Source organism: Bombina bombina, chromosome 6 (assembly GCF_027579735.1).
Source record: "Bombina bombina isolate aBomBom1 chromosome 6, aBomBom1.pri, whole genome shotgun sequence".
Classification (NCBI taxonomy): domain Eukaryota; kingdom Metazoa; phylum Chordata; class Amphibia; order Anura; family Bombinatoridae; genus Bombina; species Bombina bombina.
Window position 1 is genome coordinate 156,753,180 of NC_069504.1, and position 22,092 is coordinate 156,775,271.

Here is a 22,092-nt window from a genome sequence, read left to right on the forward strand (position 1 = left end):
GTATTGGGTGTATCTTCAGTGGGTCACCGTTATCCGTTGTCAGTGGTATAGGGAGTAAGGGGATATTATATGTATAGAGGTGTGTGTATAGTCTATATATCTCAATTGACCACACAATACATTATAATATAACAGAGATTATAAAACCATATATTTATTTTAAATAGTAAAAAACAGACACCCTTGTCTGATGAGGATGCAAGTTTACAATTGTAGAATTAAACAAACATGTATATACACAATGGTAGTGAGCCGTAGTGCTGACATGTAGCTAGATCCTTGTACAAAAGGTCTGTTTCCAAATGCATGCACTAAATTGCTCCACAACCGTTAAAACGTTAAAAGTTGACAGTATCACAAATATACAAATAAGGAGCACCAAAGGTATAAATCGGAGCTAATCAGGCTAATTTCGAGGCCCAGCAACCGATTACCTTATGCAGCTCCGTGTATGTTGTGCACTCAAAACGTGCAGGTGTGACGTGTGGCGGGGGGCGGAGCCTAACGCGTTTCATAACCAATGGGTTACTTCATCAGAGGTGTGGGCCGCCCCCCAACCTAGCTCTATAAATGCGTGTGGCTGTGGCTGATTGGCCAAGTGTTAGCCCCTCGGTCGCCATTTTGTTTAAGGGCAAGTGGCCAGGCTTTACTGTTCTACTAAACCCAGTATTTTTTATCTTCTTTTTCTTTTGTAAGTCATACATTTGAAAATGCCAATAGAATTTTATTTCCTAGTTGGCAATCGGATTTTTTGTGTGCTTATTTGTCATTTTAAGTGTTACTATACCAAATTGAAGTATCCGGTTAGAAACGATACTTAGAAGAACAAGGTACATAAAAAATAATAGTAATAAATGAATACAATAAACTTAACAGAATGTATTGTGACTACCATTTTAAATAAAAATGTTATTTAGAATCGGTACAGAATTACTGGGATACGTTATGTATATTCGTATTATTTCTGCCTCATACTTGTTGAGGAAAAAAAGGATACTTAAAAGAACAAGGAATATCAAAACACCATAAAATTTGCATATTATTAAAAAGGGAGATAAAATTCTAAAGGAAATGAATATTTCAAACTAACATTATTACAGAGCTATAATATATAGTTCCTAATGGTTTATATACTTTTAAAATTCTAAAAACATAAATTAACTGGCTCTTGATGTTTGGAATACATGTCTGGGAGAGGGATCAAGTGGTGTTCAAAAGAAACTCCCCAACTAATATACCAGTAATTATAGAAATGCTGCTAGGTCAATATCTCTATTTAACCCATTGGGTTCTAGCGTTCCCAGCGATCCAAACTGTCTCCCTTTTTCGTAGTTCCAGAAGTCTACTACCTCCTCTGTTGCCTTTATGTATTTGTTCTATAGCCTTAATGAAAAATGCATCTTTGTTTTTATTATGAATATTCGTAAAGTGGTTTATAAGAGGATTTTTGAGGGTTCCTGCTTCTATATTTTTCATGTGTTCCAGACAGCGGATTTTTAAACCCCGTGTCGTACGTCCTATATATCTTTTTGGGGTGCTGCAGGTGCACTCCAGCATATAGACTACATGATCAGATCTGCAATTTAGTAGACCTTTAATCGGATATGTTTCTCCATCTTTTCCACAGTCTATAAATGTATTAAAATTTTTATTCTTATTTATATGTGCACAGCACACGCAGTTTTTTCTTGCACATTTGAAAAAAACTTGTATATTAGTAATCTGACCTTTAAGTTGTTTCTCTGTTTTTTTGGTTTTCTGAATGTCACTAGGTGCTAGGAAATTCTTTAGATTCTTGTTTTTCTTGTATGTAACATATGGTCTGTTGCCTATAGTGTCTTTTAGTATAGGGTCATTTTTCAAGATTGACCAATTTTTCTGTAAAATGTTTTTGATCTTTCAGTGGCCCTCATTGAAAGTTGTAACAAAATTAATTTTAGTATCTCTTTTCTGTGTTGCCCTTGCTGTATCTGGTATTGTGGTTGATCGTGTCTGTGATTGTTGATTATTGCCATGTACTAGTGTTTCTCTGTTAAGTTGAATCGCTTTATCATATGCCTTTTGGATAGTTTTAGTTGGATAGTGTTTTTCTGTAAACTTATCTTTGAGATTATTTGCCTCTATTTCAAAATTACTCATATCTGAGCAGTTTCGCCTCAGTCTCTGAAACTGCCCGAATGGAATATTTTCTATCCATTTAGGGTGGTGGCTGCTGCGTGCGTCTAAGTAACCGTTAGTGTCAGTAGGTTTTCTGTATAGCTTGCTGCATATGTTCCCATTTGATACATATAGAGTGACATCTAGAAAGTCAATGGATGAGATTTCTATTCTTTGTGTAAAGGTGAGATTCATGCAGTTGGCATTAAGTTCTTGTATATATATATCCCATAGATTAATCTCTCCAACCCAAATAACTAGGATGTCATCTATGAAGCGATGCCAAAATACAACATTTTTGTTTTTAAATTCAGAATTATTGTAAACCATCTCCTCCTCAAATATACCCATATATAAGTTCGCAAAATTAGGTGCAAACTTTGTACCCATGGCTGTTCCTGTGTTTTGCAGGTAATATGTGCCTTCAAATTTGAAATAATTATTCTGTAGGATATATCTAATGGATTCTAATAGAAAGTTCCTCTGCTCAGGGGCAATCTGATTAGCATTGTCTAGTGATCTCTTGATAGCACTTATCCCTTGATCGTGAGGGATAGATGTATACAATGCTGTTACATCAAGCGTAGCCCATTTGTAAGTTGGCTTCCATTCTATTCTTTCTATAATTTGGAGGAGGTGGGGTGTATCTCTAAGGTATGATTTGAGATTAAGTACCATAGGTTTTAAAAATTGATCCACATATTCAGATAGTCTAGATGTTATTTAATCTATACCTGAAATGATGGGCCTGCCAGGTGGTTTGGTCAGGCTCTTGTGGATCTTTGGTAGATAATAAAATATTGCCATTTTCGGTTCATCATTTGAGAGATATTTTCTCTCTCTGTCTGTAAGTACTCTATTTTGGTAGCCAGAATTTATGTGTTCCATATAAGTTCTCAGAAATAGAGGTGTAGGGTCACTTTTCAGGGTCATATATGTATTACTATCAGAGAGTTGGCGATTAGCTTCCTCTAGATAGTCTTTCCTGTCTAGAATGACTATGCCTCCTCCCTTGTCAGCCTCCCGTATCACAATCTGTTAATTATCCATTAGTGTTTTTAGCACCTTTTTCTCTCTTATGCTCATATTATGTTTCTGGATTTTGTAGTTACTGCAGAGTTCCATACAGTCTTGGATGACCTTATCCTTAAACATAGTTATATATTTTCCCTGTGATTGAACAGGGAAGAAAATGGACTTGGGTCTTAGGCCACTATTAATAATACTTAATTCATTTGAGTCAAATTCTGGTCCAGAAAAGTTGTTGCAATCTATTTGTGAGTGATGGTTATTCCCATTCTCTAGATCCATTAAGGCTTCCAGTGTTTCTAAATCTGATTGTGTGAGGCTAACCGAATTTTGTGTATTTTTTATCTTTTTCAAAATGTCTAACTAGTGTTAGTTTACGTATGAATTTGTTTATGTCAATAAATAATTCAAATGGATCTGGTTTTTGTGTAGGCGCAAATGACAAACCTTTTTTTAGAAGGTCTGTTTCGTCTAGACTTAGATTGTGTGTGGACAAATTGAAGATTTTTATGGTTTCTTCTTTTACTGTCTCATCTCTCTGCGTCTTTTTAAGTTGGAATTTTCTACCAGCTCTACATCCTCTTCTTCTTCCATATGTCTTTTTCCCCTTCTTCCTTCTACATGTGTTTGTGGTTGTCTCCATTCTAGTGGTGTATGTTCTTGTGGTGGGGGTCTTACTTCTCTCTGTACCTCTAAAGATCTTGGTTTGTCTGTCAGATGTCTGTCGTAAAAAACCTTATCATTATAGCTATCTCTATTTCTAGAGTGGGTATATGGTTGTTGTTCCCAATTAGAGTTTTGGTTTACCCTTGTATCATTCCACCCTTGATTACCATATGAATCCTGATTGTACCTGTTGGATCTATAATTTGAATTATAATTATAGTTATGGTTATAATATCTTCTACCTCCCTTAGGATGTACTCTACATCCAGAGTGATAATAATTTCCCTCTCTATTTTCTCTTTCAATCATATGAGAATCATTTCTTAGGTTTGGGTTGTGATAATAGTTATCTCTGCTAGTATTGTGACCCCTATTTTGTCTAGGAGTATACTCTCTAGAGGGTAAATTGAATTTAATGTTTGTTTGTTTGGGGGTTCTTGAACCTGTTTTCTTCGAACTCTTGAGATGATTATTCCTAATTACATCACTGTATAGAGTGTTTGTGGTTGTTAGTGGAGTGTTAGGTGTCTCATTACCCCCAGGTGTGTTTGGTGTTAAAGGTACATCGGTCTCAATTTCAATATTTCCTGTTTGTTCACTAGCTTTATTTTGTAAGTCTCGTTCCAACTTTTTCTTCTTTTTGAGTTTTAAATCTCTTTCTAATTTGCTCATTCTTTCCCTTATGTCACTATCTAATTTGTCATAATATGTGTCTCCCTTAAAGGGTAATAGTAAAGTGCGCAATTTGTGTAGTTCTGCAGTAACCTTATCCAGGTTCGCCTCTCTAAATCTGATTATAATACGTATCAATTTATTTGAACTCTCTTCCAGAACAGTTTCCCACTCTGTAATGAGTTCTATGTCTGTACTGTTAAATATGGCTGTTTTTGTCAACATCAAACCTTTGGGTATTACCCCTGCCTTCAGATAAGCTTCTAGTCCTATTATGTCGCACCAGTTTTTAATCTGTATTTTACTTAATTTTTCCACCTGTTTAAATAGTTCTCTAGGGTTAACTGGTTTTTGTACATTACTGATGTTAGTATCCCCTTGTAAATCTACAGACAAGGTTCTATTTTTACTATTTGGATCAAAGTACATTCCAAAATTACATGTGGAGGAATCTTCAGCTGCTGATGACATGATATAACACTTCTGATCACAAGTGGTCACAGTGAATACCCAGAAATACAAAAACAAGAGAATGGTCAGCGCTTGAAGTTGATGTGTAAACTGCTATTTACAATAAATATATATTCTCATCCACTAGTAAGAATAAATATATTTATATAGATATATATCTCTATGTATGCAATAATTTATATATAGTTAGTGCAAATGGCAGTCTTATTCAGATGGAAAGTCTGTGGATGTATAATATTCCATATAGTCCACAAAGCTAGTTCCCGTGTGCTATAGGTGTGGGCAGCCCGTCTGGTCTAAAGATGATCCCCCGCAAGGTGAGGTTCCTCTCGAATTGTCTGGAAAAGTATAGAAGGAGACAGGCGCACAGGGGCACACTTCGTGTAATACGTTCACAGAAGTTACATAAATAGCAAACAGTGGGGGAATTATCCGTGCTCACCTGGTGTACCCTCAAGTAGTGAGGTACTAGAAGTGCACTTATATGGTTATACTCTGTTCCTTTGCTCCCCTCTCGTGTGTCCACGATCCTCCAGTATTGGGTGTATCTTCAGTGGGTCACCGTTATCCGTTGTCAGTGGTATAGGGAGTAAGGGGATATTATATGTATAGAGGTGTGTGTATAGTCTATATATCTCAATTGACCACACAATACATTATAATATAACAGAGATTATAAAACCATATATTTATTTTAAATAGTAAAAAACAGACACCCTTGTCTGATGAGGATGCAAGTTTACAATTGTAGAATTAAACAAACATGAATATACACAATGGTAGTGAGCCGTAGTGCTGACATGTAGCTAGATCCTTGTACAAAAGGTCTGTTTCCAAATGCATGCACTAAATTGCTCCACAACCGTTAAAACGTTAAAAGTTGACAGTATCACAAATATACAAATATACAAATAAGGAGCACCAAAGGTATAAATTGGAGCTAATCAGGCTAATTTCGTGGCCCAGCAACCGATTACCTTATGCAGCTCCGTGTATGTTGTGCACTCAAAACGTGCAGGTGTGATGTGTGGCGGGGGGCGGAGCCTAACACGTTTCGTAACCAATGGGTTACTTCATCAAAGGTGTGGGCCGCCCCCCAACCTAGCTCTATAAATGCGTGTGGCTGTGGCTGATTGGCCAAGTGTTAGCCCCTCGGTCGCCATTTTGTTTAAGGGCAAGTGGCCAGGCTTTACTGTTCTACTAAACCCAGTATTTTTAATCTTCTTTTTCTTTTGTAAGTCATACATTTGAAAATGCCAATAGAATTTTATTTCCTAGTTGGCAATCGGATTTTTTGTGTGCTTATTTGTCATTTTAAGTGTTACTATACCAAATTGAAGTATCCGGTTAGAAACTATACTTTTGCTATTGATGTAACTTCACTGTGAACGTATTACACGAAGTGTGCCCCTGTGCGCCTGTCTCCTTCTATACTTTTCCATATATATATATATATATATATATATATATATATATACATTTTTAGAGATGTAAATGTATGTATCACAATGTTAAATCCCTTTTTTTATAACACCTGAGACCTCATATCTTTGAGCACTTATAACTTTTTTTTTAATATTGTTTAATAGATAGTGCTATTATGAGTGTAACTATACTTTATAACTTATTTTTTATGTGTTTTGTACAACTTTTTTGTTTTGCAAATCAGTTAACCAGAGCTCTAAAGTCGCAGTAATCATTCTATCGTAAATCGCAATTGCGCTCAAGCAATCCTGTTTAGTTTCATCTCTTAATACCAGCGGAAAGCCCTACATTTGCGATCCACTCATAATCTGGCCCTAAATATGCCAAAATGGGGTCACATAACTCTGTGAAATTTATGTGGGGAGATAGGTGTTTTTAAAAGAGCTATACTTCCCTCGTTAAACACGTTCCAGGTACCTAGTTGGGGCAGGTGTTTACTATTATCATGATGACCATCAGCAAATTAACCCCTTAATGACAACTGACGTACCAGGTACGTCCTGCAAAAACTTGCAGTTAATGACAATGGACGTACCTGGTACGTCAGTTGTCTAAGAGAGTGCTGGAAGCGATCGCAATCGCTTCCAGCAGCTCTCAGGGTATTGCAGTGATGCCTCGATATTGAGGCATCCTGCAATACCCTTTAAAAAGCATCCGATGCAGAGAGAGCCACTCTGTGGCCCTCTCTGCACCGGTAGCGATGGGGCCGTTCGTTGGTGGGTGGGAGCTTACAAGGGAGGAGGGTGGGCGGCCCATCGCTACCCGGCATCCGGTTCCTACAAGTGCATTGTGCACGCCGGATGCTGGGAGTGTGCGGAGGGGGGGCCTGCATGTGCGCGCGCGTGTGTGTGTGCGCGCGCGTGCAGCAAACACTGCCACCAATGAGTTCTGTTAAGAGGGAGGGGGGGCAGCAAACTTTTTTTTAAAAAAAATAAAAGGATCTGGTAGAGTTAGGGGGGTGGGGGTACTGGGGGGGGCAGCTACACTACAGAAAAAATGAAAAAAACACTAAAAAAAAACAAAAAAACACACTTTATTTTTTGGGGAAAACTGGGTACTGGCAGACAGCTGCCAGTACCCAAGATGGTGGCAAATAGGTAGGTGGGGAGGGTTAGAGAGGTGTTTGGGGGGGATCAGGGAGGTTGGGGGTTAAGGCAGGGGTCCATCACAGCTGAATAATTAAAAAAAAACAAAAACCAAAAAAAACACCTTTTATTTTAGTACTGGCAGACTTTCTGCCAGTACTTAAGATGGCGGGGACAATTGTGGGGTGGGGGAGGGAAGAGAGCTGTCTGGGAGGGATCAGGGGGTGGGATGTGTCAGGTGGGAGGCTAATCTCTACACTAAAGCTAAAATTAACCCTGCAAGCTCTCTACAAGCTACCTAATTAACCCCTTCACTGCTGGGCATAATACAAGTGTGGTGCGCAGCAGCATTTAGCGGCCTCCTAATTGCCAAAAAGCAACGCCAAAGCCATATATGTCTGCTATTTCTGAACAAAGGAGATCCCAGAGAAGCATTTACAACCATTTGTGCCATAATTGCACAAGCTGTTTGTAAATAATTTAAGTGAGAAACCTAAAATTGTGAAAAATGTCACTTTTTTTTTTATTTGCTCGCATTTGGCGGTGAAATGGTGGCATGAAATATACCAAAATGGGCCTAGATCAATACTTTGGGTTGTCTACTACACTACACTAAAGCTAAAATTAACCCTTCAAGGTCCCTACAAGATCCCTAATTAACCCCTTCACTGCTGGGCATAATACACGTGTGGTGCGCAGCTGCATTTAGCGGCCTTCTAATTACCAAAAAGCAACGCCAAAGCCATATATGTCTGCTATTTCTGAACAAAGGGGATCCCAGAGAAGCATTTACAACCATTTGTGCCATAATTGCACAAACTGTTTGTAAATAATTTCAGTGAGAAACCTAAAGTTTGTGACAAAATTTGTGAAAAAGTGAACAATTTTTTTTATTTGCTCGCATTTGGCAGTGAAATGGTGGCATGAAATATACCAAAATGGGCATAAATCAATACTTTGGGTTGTCTTCTAAAAAAAAATATATACATGTCAAGGGATATTCCGGGATTCCGGACAGATATCAGTGTTCCAATGTAACTAGCGCTAATTTTGAAAAAAAGTGGTTTGGAAATAGCAAAGTTCTACTTGTACTTATTGCCCTATAACTTGCAAAAAAAGCAAACAACATGTAACCATTGGGTATTTCTAAACTCAGGACAAAATTTAGAAACTATTTAGCATGGGTGTTTTTTGGTGATTGTAGATGTGTAACAGATTTTGGAGGTCAAAGTTAGAAAAAGTGTGTTTTTTTCCATTTTTTCCTCATATTTTATATATTTTTTATATTAAATTATAAGATATGATGAAAAAAATGGTATCTTTAGAAAGTCCATTTAATGGCGAGAAAAACGGTATATAATATGTGTGGGTACAGTAAATGAGTAAGAGGAAAATTACAGCTAAACACTAACACTGCAGAAATGTAAAAATAGCCATTGTCATTAAGGGTAAGAAAACTGAAAAATGGTCCGATCATTAAGGGGTTAAATGGGTGTTTTACGTCTCATTGAAAATTTCCCCTATAATTAAATAATAGGAAGGGGTTAGGGGCTGCTTTGTAATAGCCTTCCTCCCCCTCCATGGAAATTTTATCTGGTGGCCAGTAGATTTGGGGATCACTTCATCACTTGCATTTTATTACAACTTGTTCCTCTTTCATAGAAGAGCTTCTCCTGTTTTAAATCAAGGAACATTTGTCCCACTAAGTCACACTTGGGGGTGGGGGTGGGGGGGTAACTTTAAATTTCCATTAAGAAAGATATAGACAAGCAGTCTCCTTCCTTTTCTGTTTTGGGTTAAAACCAAGACCCTGGTATGAATGATTTTGTTTGATGTATTATTCCTGTATAAAAATTACTTTAATGACTAAGTAATAGTTACAAACAAATATAGTACCAAAATACTTCATTTGAATTAAAGAGTGATTACATTTGCTCATTTTGAATTGCATGCATTCATTCATTGACCTTGAATAGCCACATCATAACATGCAATCAGACTCTTTTAATGTATCAATAATTTTACTTAACACCATTTACCAAGAGAGTGTATGACAATAGTACGGCATAAAATAAGTCTTTAGGTGTTTTTCTGAATATTATTAAAGGAATTTAACTTGCTGAACAGTTCATCAACCTGAAAAGGTTAGCTCCTTAGAGCTTACAATGCTAGGAACATTCAAGCATTATAAAAATTGCATTGAAATCATTCAACCCTCTGAGTTCAAGGTTTTACAATTCAGGACTCAGGAGCTGGTCTAGGATTAAATATTTTGAAAATCTTGCTGGAATTTGTTTCTGCACTCTTTTGCTGTGACAAATTTGGAACACATGTAAATGAACATCTGCTTTGATCTAAACAAACACTGTGTAAATGTTGCAGGTTCAGAAAAATGTCTCCATTAATTTGTCTGATTAAAGCATTCCAGCTTTTGTGGAGAAAATGGAACAAGCACAAACAGGCAAAATAAACAATGAATATATATTGCAATGTTATTTTATTGTTATTTTATGGTGAGAACAATATTTTGTCTTTTCAAAGAGCCAGAAGGAACAACTTGTTTTAATAAACTTTTCCTTAAAATAACAGTAGTCAAGATGTGTGTGATGACTTAGATTGCAGAAAACCATTTTTCAAGCATTATCAATTTAAGGCAAAAGGTTTGTGTTCAGAAATCATGGTTAACAAAGCTTTTGGCCGCATTGTGTCTTAAAGGGACAGTAAACACCTTGCAATTATAAGACATGCATGTTGTGTAGTTATAGCATTAATTATCCACCAAATCTAAACTGTTTTTAAACAAATTAACATCATATTTACTGCAGCTGTTTTTCAGTCTTTTTTGGGCTTCAGTCCACAGACAACAAGGATAGCCACTGCCATAATGTTAGTATAAAATGCATTATTCTGCAGTTATTATCAGTTTAAGCCAAATAGCATTGTTTGTTTAAACCAAATAGGGGAGATATGTAGCAGAGTTTCAAACCATATCTTGCTCAACTATGTCCAAGGATAAAGTAAGAGAAGAGTAGTTGAGGGAGGAAAGAAATAAGATGGTCACCACCAGGAATAAAGGTATGCATTTAAACTCATATTAAATGGTCATAAAACTCAATATCATGGTGGGCGTGTATAGCCTCGGCATACTGTTTTATTGCACTTTGCAATACAGGGTGCATTTAAAAACACTTGACTTTAGCCTTTTAATTCTGGTTATTTACATGTATCTACATGCACCCAATTCCGATCTTGGTGCTTAGACAAGATAGGCTTGTACACACCGCTAGCTTGATGGTCAATTAAGAGCATGCATGAGAGTGTACCTACCAACTTGCAGCTAAGCATCCTCTGTGATTGGAATATAGGACCATTATTGAGGTCCTGATCTTTAAGAAAAAGGCTAAACCAGGTTTTTTTGTGACTACTCTGTTTATTACAAGCTGCATTGCATTATTTTATTAGTGTATTTAGTTTTTGTGATGCCCAAGCTACTGGGAAATCTACTGCCCCGAACACCTCCACCCTAACAATTTTAGCACATATTTGCTTATATATTTCTCACAACTGGAGAAGAACAAATAACCCTTGATTTGCAATTTGATTAATGAATACAATATTGGGAGAGTATAGGAGTAGGAAGATATCTTGGCATTGAGATACTTCTCAAAATGTACTGCACCACCTAAATGTTGCTGACTTACGTTTAAAATTCACCCTTACATTGATTAAGCATTGATATATTTTTACATCTGAAAAAACAAAAGGCATGTAAAACAGACGCTTTGTGGGAGGAGCCTCTGTAGACGCATGTTCTCAGCCACATTTCAGCATGCTGCCAGAACCCTGGCGGTCTGACGACAGGGGGAATGGGATCTACCACATCTTTTAGCCACACGCCACTGGGATAGGAGCGAACCAGACACAGATTTTTAAAACTGCCACATCAAAATCTGCTTAACTGAAGGAAATCATTCTCTGGGGAGAATCCTACTGCAACTCAAGTGAGATTTAACAAGCTACATAACAAGATCAGTGTTTTGGAGCCGGATAAGTACTTTTCCTTACTCTCTACACTGGGACTAGTTTCTGGAACAAAATTCTTACAGTGTTTCACTGACCTGAACTAACTGTCCACTATATTACTGCATATAAGGAGGACTATGTAAGCCCCAAGGACCAAGCCCTAAACTTTGGCTTAAGAATATGTTGGATTTAAGGGCCCCCTATTCAGCACTCCCTTTTATAATCTTTTCCTCCAAATGATATACTATTGTGCTGTATTGAAATAGCGCTGTTTTCTAATTAGTGGGATCTTTTTGCTATTTCTCATCTCTCCACTAACATATTAGATTACAGGACTATGTCCCTAGAAGAAAGCAACCTGGCTTTAACTCAATAGGTGCTATCTACTATAGGAAGCACCTTGTTCCCTACTATATTATGTTCAGATGTGACTATTCAGAAAATTCTAAAATATTGTCTGTGTGTGATAGGAAAGAGAATATTCTATTGTATGTATGTCATAAGATCAGTCCAGGTCAGAATATCTGCTGTTGAACTACTTCTGGCTGCTTTACTCCATATATACAACTAAGCCTCCACTACTGGTCCGTTTTAGCTCAACGAACAATCCAAACACACAAAAGAAAATGGCAGCTGCGCATGGGTTTATATAGGGATTTTGAATAGCATAATTACGCGTCGCATTTTTATTTCAATTATGGTTTTTTTTTTATGCGTACTATGCTCATTTGCATAAAACTACTCTTTATTAACACTTTACGTGGACATAATACTGGTGTAAGTTACTTGGAACAACAAAAATATGTATTTGCATACATTTCTGAAGATGACCAGTTTGTCTTACTTACGTCAGTCTGCCGGCGCCCTATGTGTAATACCCCGATGTACGAGGTGAATTTACGGGCGGCGCGGGTTTTATCGCTTGCGCTGAAGCCTGCGCAGTATATGTAATCCGTATATGTATATTTCCTTACTTACATCAGTCTAGCATCAGCCGGCGCCATAAATGTGTAATACTCCGATGTGCAAGGTGAAATTACGTGCAGCGCGGGTTTCATTGCTTGTGCTGAAACCTGCGCAGTATATGTAATCTTGCCCCATATCTTCAGAAGGATACAAACAAACTGGAATCTGTGCAAAGGAGGTCTACCAAAATGGTACATGGTCTAAAAATTTAAATGGACCAGGAGAGGATCAATGACCTAAAAATGTATAGCTTAGAGGAGGGAAGGGAGAGAGGTGATATGTTAGCAACTTTTATGTATATTAAAGCTAAGTAAAGCTGAGACTGTAAATATTTTACATAAAAAGAAAAATTAAGGAACAAGGGGTCATGATCTCAAGCTGAAGGGTAGTATATTAAGGTGATTGATTCATGGGGGCTGATTTATCATGTTTGGGTGGACTTGATCCGCTGTAATGGATCATGTCTGCCGACATTGATAAATGCCAACAGCATACACTGTTAGCATTTATCAATGCACAAGCATTTCTAGTGAAATGCTACGGCATTGCCACCCCCTGCAGTTTCTCGGGGGTGTCAATTATCCCAATCGTATCTGATCGGGATGATTGCTGTCCGCCGCTTCAGAGGTGGTGGATGAGTTAAGGAGCAGCGGTCTTAAGACCACTGCTTCTTAACTGCTGTTTCCGACGAGCCTGAAGGCTCGCGTGGAAACTGCGGAATTCGCAACATCATAAATCGGCCCCATGGAATAAACTTCCACAAGAGGCAGTAATGACAAACACTGTGGGGGACTTTAAGAATACCTGGGATAAGTAATAAACTATCCACGAGCTAGATAAGTTTATACTTTTAGGAAATATTAGGCAGACTTGCTGGGCCTATGGCTCTTAAATGCCTTCAAAATCTATGGCCTAGATTACGAGTTTTGCGTTAGAGGCTGTGCGGTGCTAACGAGCAGTTTTCCCTCACCGCTCACTTACCTGCAGCGCTGGTATTACGAGTTTTCATAAACCCGCCGTTAAAAGACAAGAAGTGACCGTTGAGTAAAATTTTGCTCCTTAACGCACTCCAATACCAGCTTTGCTTAAGTCAGCGGTGAGCTGATCATACTTGCTGTTGCACAATTTCCCCATAGGAATCAATGGGGAGAGCCAGCTGAAAAAAAGTCTAACACCTGCAAAAAAGCAGCATAAAACTCCTTAACGCAGCCCCCTTGATTCCTATGGGGAAATAACATTTATGTCTTCACCTTACACCTTAACCTGAACCCCGAGTCTAAACACCCCTAATCTTACACTTATTAACCCCTAATCTGCCACCCCCGACATTGTCGACACCTGCATTATATTTATTAACAACTAATCTGCCGCCCTCAATGTCCCCGCAACCTACCTACATTTATTAACCCCTAATCTGCCGCCCCCAACGTCGCCACCACTATATTAAAGTTATTAACGCCTAAACCTAAGTCTAACCACAACCAATCCCCCAAATAAAATACTATCTAAAAAACCTAAGCTCCCCATTGCCCTGAAAAGGGCATTTGGATGGGCATTGCCCTTAAAAGGGCAGTTAGCTCTTTTGCAGGCCCAAAGTCTCTAACCTAAAACTAAAACCCACCCAATACACCCTTAAAAAAAAACTAACACTAACCCCCTGAAGATCGACTTACCGGAAGAAGTCTTCATCCAAGCCGGGGCAAAGTTCTCAACGAAGCTGGGAGAAGTCTTCATCCAAGCCAGGTGAAGTGGTCCTCCAGACGGGCAGAAGTCTTCATCCAGACAGCATCTTCTATCTTCATCCATCCAGCGCGGAGCGGGTCCATCTTTAAGACATCCAACGTGGAGCATCCTCTTCTGACGACGACTAAAGCTGAATGAAGATACCTTTAAGTGACGTCATCCAAGATGGCGTCCCTTAGATTCCGATTGGCTGATAGAATTCTATCAGCCAATCGGAATTAAGGTAGAAAAAATCCTATTGGCTGATTGAGCTTGCATTCTATTGGCTGATTGGCTTGGATGAAGACTTCTCCCAGTAAGTCGATCTTCAGGGGGTTAGTGGGTGTTAGTGGGTTAGTTAGGGTTTTTTTAAGGGTGTATTGGGTGGGTTTTAGTTTTAGGTTAGGGACTTTGGGCCTGCAAAAGAGCTAACTGCCCTTTTTTTAGGGCAATGCCCATCCAAATGCCCTTTTCAAGGCAATGGGGAGCTTAGTTTTTTTTAGATAGTATTTTATTTGGGGGTTAGTTGTGTGGGTGGTGGGTTTTACTGCTGGGGGGGTTGTTTGTATTTTTTTTTTACAGGTAAAAGAGCTGATTACTTTAGGGCAATTCCCCGCAAAAGGCCATTTTAAGGGCTATTGGTAGTTTAGTTTAGGCTAGGGTTTTTTTTTATTTTAATAATTGTATTTAATTTACTTAATTTATTTAATTATAGTGTAGTGTTAGGTGTTAGTGTAACTTAGGTTAGGTTTTATTTTACAGGTACTTTTGTATTTATTTTAGCTAGGTAGTTATTAAATAGTTAATAACTATTTAATAACTATTCTACCTAGTTAAAAATAAATACAAGCTTGCCTGTAAATTAAAAATAAACCCTAAGATAGCTAAAATGTAACTATTAGTTATTTTGTAGCTATCTTAGGGTTTATTTTATAGGTAAGTATTTAGTTTTAAATAGGAATTATTTAGTTAATGATAGGAATATTTATTTAGATTTATTTAAATTATATTTAAGTTAGTGGGTGTTAGGTTTAGGGTTAGACTTAGATTTAGGGGTTAATAACTTTAATATAGTGGCGGCAACGTTGGGGGAGGCAGATTAGGGGTTCATAAATGTAGGTAGGTGGCGGCGATGTTAGGGACGGCAGATAAGGGTTTAATAATATTTAACTAATGTTTGTGAGGCGGGAGTGTGGCGGTTTAGGAATTAATATGTTTATTATAGTTGCAGCGACGTTGGGGGTGGCAGATTAGGGGTTAAAAAGTGTAGGTAGGTTGTGGCGACATTGGGGGCGGCAGATTAGGGGTTAATAAATATAATGTATGTGTCGCCGATGTTGGGGGCAGCAGATTAGGGGTTCATAAATACAGGGAGTGCAGAATTATTAGGCAAGTTGTATTTTTGAGGATTAATTTTATTATTGAACAACAACCGTGTTCTCAATGAACCCAAAAAACTCATTAATATCAAAGCTGAATAGTTTTGGAAGAAGTTTTTAGTTTGTTTTTAGTTATAGCTATTTTAGGGGGATATCTGTGTGTGCAGGTGACTATTACTGTGCATAATTATTAGGCAACTTAACAAAAAACAAATATATACCCATTTCAATTATTTATTTTTACCAGTAAAACCAATATAACATCTCAACATTCACAAATATACATTTCTGACATTCAAAAACAAAACAAAAACAAATCAGTGACCAATATAGCCACCTTTCTTTGCAAGGACACTCAAAAGCCTGCCATCCATGGATTCTGTCAGTGTTTTGATCTGTTCACCATCAACATTGCGTGCAGCAGCAACCACAGCCTCCCAGACACTGTTCAGAGAGGTGTACTGTTTTCCCTCCTTGTAAATCTCACATTTGATGATGGACCACAGGTTCTCAATGGGGTTCAGATCAGGTGAACAAGGAGGCCATGTCATTAGATTTTCTTCTTTTATACCCTTTCTTGCCAGCCACGCTGTGGAGTACTTGGACTCGTGTGATTGAGCATTGTCCTGCATGAAAATCATGTTTTTCTTGAAGGATGCAGACTTCTTCCTGTACCACTGCTTGAAGAAGGTGTCTTCCAGAAACTGGCAGTAGGACTGGGAGTTGAGCTTGACTCCATCCTCAACCCGAAAAGGCCCCACAAGCTCATCTTTGATGATACCAGCTCAAACCAGTACTCCACCTCCACCTTGCTGGCGTCTGAGTCGGACTGGAGCTCTCTGCCCTTTACCAATCCAGCCACGGGCCCATCCATCTGGCCCATCAAGACTCACTCTCATTTCATCAGTCCATAAAACCTTAGAAAAATCAGTCTTGAGATATTTCTTGGCCCAGTCTTGACGTTTCAGCTTGTGTGTCTTGTTCAGTGGTGGTCGTCTTTCAGCCTTTCTTACCTTGGCCATGTCTCTGAGTATTGCACACCTTGTGCTTTTGGGCACTCCAGTGATGTTGCAGCTCTGAAATATGGCCAAACTGGTGGCAAGTGGCATCTTGGCAGCTGCACGCTTGACTTTTCTCAGTTCATGGGCAGTTATTTTGCGCTTTGGTTTTTCCACACGCTTCTTGCGACCCTGTTGACTATTTTGAATTAAAACGCTTGATTGTTCGATGATCACGCTTCAGAAGCTTTTCAATTTTAAGAGTGCTGCATCCCTCTGCAAGATATCTCACTATTTTTGACTTTTCCGAGCCTGTCAAGTCCTTCTTTTGACCCATTTTGCCAAAGGAAAGGAAGTTGCCTAATAATTATGCACACCTGATATAGGGTGTTGATGTCATTAGACCACACCCCTTCTCATTACAGAGATGCACATCACCTAATATGCTTAATTGGTAGTAGGCTTTCGAGCCTATACAGCTTGGAGTAAGACAACATGCATAAAGAGGATGATGTGGTCAAAATACTCATTTGCCTAATAATTCTGCACTCCCTGTATAATGTAGGTGGCGGTTTAGGGGTTAACAGGTAGTTTATGGGTGTTAGTGTACTTTGTAGCACTTTGGTTATGAGTTTTATGTTACTGCGTTGTACCTTAAAACTCATAACTACTGACTTTTAAATGCGTTAGGGATCTTGACAGGGTCACTTTTTGGCCTCCCAGGACAGACTCGTAATACTGGCGCTATGTAAGTCCCATAGAAAAAAGAGTTTACGAAGTTTACATAAGTCGTTTTGCGGTAAGGCCAAAAAAATGTGCGGTGACCCTAAACCTTCAAGACTTGTAATACCAGCGGGCGTAAAAAAGCAGCGTTAGGACCTCTTAACGCTGCTTTTTTACCCTAACACACAACTCATAATCTAGCCGTATGTTTCTATGTTTACTAACTCTAATAGCAGATTTTTCCATGAATTTATCAATGTTACAGCTATTTATGATTTGCCCGGATGTCATGTGACATCCTCTATTGTGTAGATACCAAATGAGTAAGTTAGTTATTGTGCCACATTGGCTGATGGATGCCCAATTAATATGATCTGTTACTCTTAATTACTCAATCAGAAGAATGACTTAAAGGGACATGAAACCCAAAGTTTTTCTTTCATGATTCAGATAGAGCATGCAATTTATTTATTTTTTTACCATAATTTTTCTTTATTGAGGCGTTCAAGATCATACACAGATTATGCATTAGACTTCAAAAAACAATAGATATAACATCATTACATAGGTCATAATATTAGAGTTAAAATTCTCAAAAAGATAGTAGGCATGACATCATTGCATAAATCATAATCTTAAATTTTCAAGCAAAATTTGCACCTCTATTTTTTTTTTTTAATTCTATACATACATAATATAAAAGAAGAAGAGAAAAAAAAAAAGAAGAAAAAAAGGAAACAGGGGAGAGAGAGAAAAAAAAAATCTATCCTAGCTCTCTTTTTAAACAACTTTCCAATTTACTTTTATTGTTATCTTGGTAACCTTTGTTGAAGGAGCAGCAATGTACTACTGTGAGCTAGCTGAACACATTTGAAAACCAATGACAAGAGGCATATATTTGCAGCCACCAATCTGCAGCTAGCTCCCATTAGTGCTTTGCTGATTCTTTGCCTACCTAGGTATTCATTAAAAAAAAAAGATAGCAAGAGAACAAAGCAAATTAGACAATAGAGGTACAAGGTAAAGCTGTTTAAAATTGCATGTTCAATTTGGATCATGAAGATTTTTTTTATATCCCTTTAAATTCCCTACATAGGGGTTAAGGGTTATTTGTTTGAATAGTGTTTTTGGGTATTGTTGTTGATTATTATAATTTGGTTTCCTGTAATTCACACTTACAGCTAGATAACCATCTTTTTATACCCAAACTTGCAATATATCTTTTTTATGTTTCAATATGTTTTGTATGTGATTCCTTTTTTGTATGTATGACAGATTCAATTATAGATTATGAAAATAACAGACATTTCCATTTCCCTTACAAAATGTTTTCATCCAGCATAGCCTAGATTATTGAAGGCTAAGAGCATATTTATAATTACAGATGTTTCCAGTTTCCTGTTGCTTATGTGCCATAGTCAGGCATAGTCTGCAGCCCAAGGTAAGTATTTCTAGATCTTCATTGAACTGTAGCAAATAGATTTATTTGCCACAGCTCAGTGAATGAATATTAAGGCTACAAGTGTACACACAGACACATATGAAGGATAGAAGAATAAAACCGAGAAGCTGATTGTTTGATTATTCTCTCCTGTGCCTTATAAGAAGCTATATTAAAATCTTCAGGATTAAAGGGACAGTTTACCCAACATTTCTCCCCTTTAAATTGTTCTCAATGATCCCTTTATTTGCTGAGTGTATTCAATTGTTTACAAGTAGCTCGTTTATCTGATTTTAGCATCTGAAATAGCTAATTTAGGTCTAGTTTCCATTGAGGTAGTAAAGTTTGGAAACTGGTGGTAAAAACATTTATCTTCATTAAAGTCGATGAATAATGTTTATGTTACCACCAGTTTCCAAGCTTTTCCACCTCAATGGAAACTAGTGCTTAGCCGGTGGAATCCCAACCTACACTGAAAGTTTCCATACTGGATTCTAGGCTATTGACAAGCCTAAGTAAACACATCCAGCAGCATAAATTACACTACCAGTGGGGTGCAGGATAGTTGAGTAATACAATGTTAATTTTCAATTGTTCTCTTGAAGTATTGAGCTTTGGATTACAAACAGATATAAGATAAGGAAGCAAGGGTGTGTACACAAAGTGATAACATAATGAGATATGATATTACCTGCAAGCTCAACCCATTTCAGTAGGCTGTGGTTTAAAAGGACAGTCTAGTCAAAAATAAAATTTCATATAGGGTATGTAATTTTAAAAAAATAATAGCTTAAGACTGCGGCTTCTTAATTCCTGATTCTGGCGAGCCTGAAGGCTTGCGCGGAATAAGCTGGTTGACAGCTTAATAAATTGGCCCCTAAGTGCTATTGCATTGTCTTTTTATTGTGGATTTGTTGATTATGCAAATATACTGTATTTACTGGTCCTTTAAGAAATGTGCTATGCCAAATATGTGCTAACACAACAGGGAGCCAAAATATTGCTAATCACATTTGTATTAAGACTTCCATTCAGGCTGACATCAGGATCCTTCTTAAAAAAATGTATTCCAACATTTAACATTAAAAACACTGAGGTGATACAAGTTCTTTAAAGGTGTAAACATACAACAGTGTACCATAGAAAACTGTTACACTTCGACAATTAAACCACTACAAATTAATTTAACGAGACAGTTACTACAAAGACAGTCAGTCTATGTTTGTCAATAGTTACAAAGGTAACACCCAGCGACGCACCTCCTAGCCATCTGATGTACGTTTCTCCATTTCAATGACTTTTTCAAGGATCTTTCATACACAGTTTTGTTATAAGGTTAATGTTAACCATAGCCTTTAGCCTAAACCTAACTACTGTAATGTCATCATTATTTTGGATGGCAAGATCTCAGTTTATATTACAGGCACAACAATATTTCAGCCACGTTAATAGCGATGGATACCAAGATCTCCTGAGGGAAATTACAGCCTTGCATTAAAAATGTGAGCTGAACTCTATAAATCAACAACTGCTTAAACCTTTTGCTGCTAGTGAGAGCTGAAACCCAATACTATGCAACTCTCTTTAGCTTACAAAGGGTTAATCAATTTTACTGATATGTGCATAATATGGAAATCTTTAAAGGCACAGGAACTCATTATTTTAAGTAGTGAAATGTTAAATATGTACAGTATATAAAGTACATGTAGTATTGTACAGTGCTATTTGCATTGGGGTGTATAGTGTTACATTTAAACACAAAGGAACTAAATGCAAATATTTATGTAAAACATATTATTTTGCTATGCTTCCTTTTACTTGCAGTTGACTACTTCAAGATTGTAATTGTATGATAGAGCATACGGATAGGAATTTTAAAAGAGTTTTTTCTATCATATCCCTCTTGAATAGTTTGTGCCTACTGATTATATTGCTTAAATTTATACAAATTAAAGTATTTGCAACACTCCATGGGGCATACATGTGCAATACGTCAAATTATATTTTTTATACTATGTTTGATATGAATACAATTATAATTACTGGTGAAACCATGAAGAAACTATTGTTTTAATATATCTTGAGGAAATTGTTTTGTGGTAAACTAAATTTAAATTGCCTTTTCTTAGAGTACAAAATTTCCACCAGCAAGTAGATATGAAGAACATGCTTAAATTGTGTTGTGAATGATTGAGAGTCTGTCTCTGCAATGTACTATAAACACTAATACATCTATATACTTGCAAGACTGGATTTATATTCCAAGGGCGTGATCCAATAAACGTCGTAGTTTGCGGCGCAAGCGAGGGAACCCGCGTCGCCCGCAGTTTCAGCTCGCAACTCGAGCTATCCCATATACGGCGCCGTCAGATGCTAAAGTGCCGTAAGTCTGACAAACCAGCGATGTCCAGAAATCTGCGCAAGTACAAATTTCTGGCGTCGCCAGTGACTTACGGCATGTTAGAAACTGCCGGCGCCTACAAAACCTGACTAAAGTCTAAATCACCCGCACTGTCTAACACGCCTCCTTAACATAGCCCGACACTTCTAAGCCCCTATATCCGCTATCCCCCCTCACTATCCTAACAATAAAATATGTATTAACCCCTAAACCGCCGCTCCCAAACCCTGCCGCAACCTAATAAAGTTATTAACCCCTAAACCGCCGCCAGCTATATTAAATCTATAACCCCCTAAAGTGAGCCCCTACCCCGCCGCTATCTATTTTAAAATTATTAACCCCTAATCTAATCCCCCTACACCGCCGCCAGCTATATTAACTATATTAACCCTAATTATATTAGGGTTAATATAGTTAATATAATTATTATATTATATATATTAACTATATTAACCCTAATTATATTAGGGTTAATATAGTTAATATCGTTATAATATATATATATTAAGTATAACAACCCTATCTAACTCTAACATCCCTAACTAAACTCTTATTAAAATAAATCTAATATTAATATTATTAATTAAAATATTCCTATTTAAATCTAAATACTTACCTATAAAATAAACCCTAAGATAGCTACAATATAATTAATAATTACATTATAGCTATGTTAGGGTTTATATTTATTTTACAGGTAAATTGTTAATTATTTTAACTAGGTATAATAGCTATTAAATAGTTATTAACTATTTAATAGCTACCTAGTTAAAATAATTACCCAATTACCTGTAAAATAAATCCTAACCTAAGTTACAAATACACCTACAAAAAGGGAGATCTTCAGGGGGGTAGTGTTAGGTTTATTTAAGGG

The 22,092-nt window shown here is 37.3% G+C and overlaps 1 protein-coding gene across 1 annotated transcript in view; it reads left to right on the forward strand.

Moving 5' to 3' along the window:
- GRM8 (glutamate metabotropic receptor 8) overlaps positions 1 to 22,092 on the forward strand; it is a 2,175,877-nt gene that overhangs the window by 422,310 nt on the left and 1,731,475 nt on the right. The gene's annotated exons all lie outside the window — the stretch shown is intronic.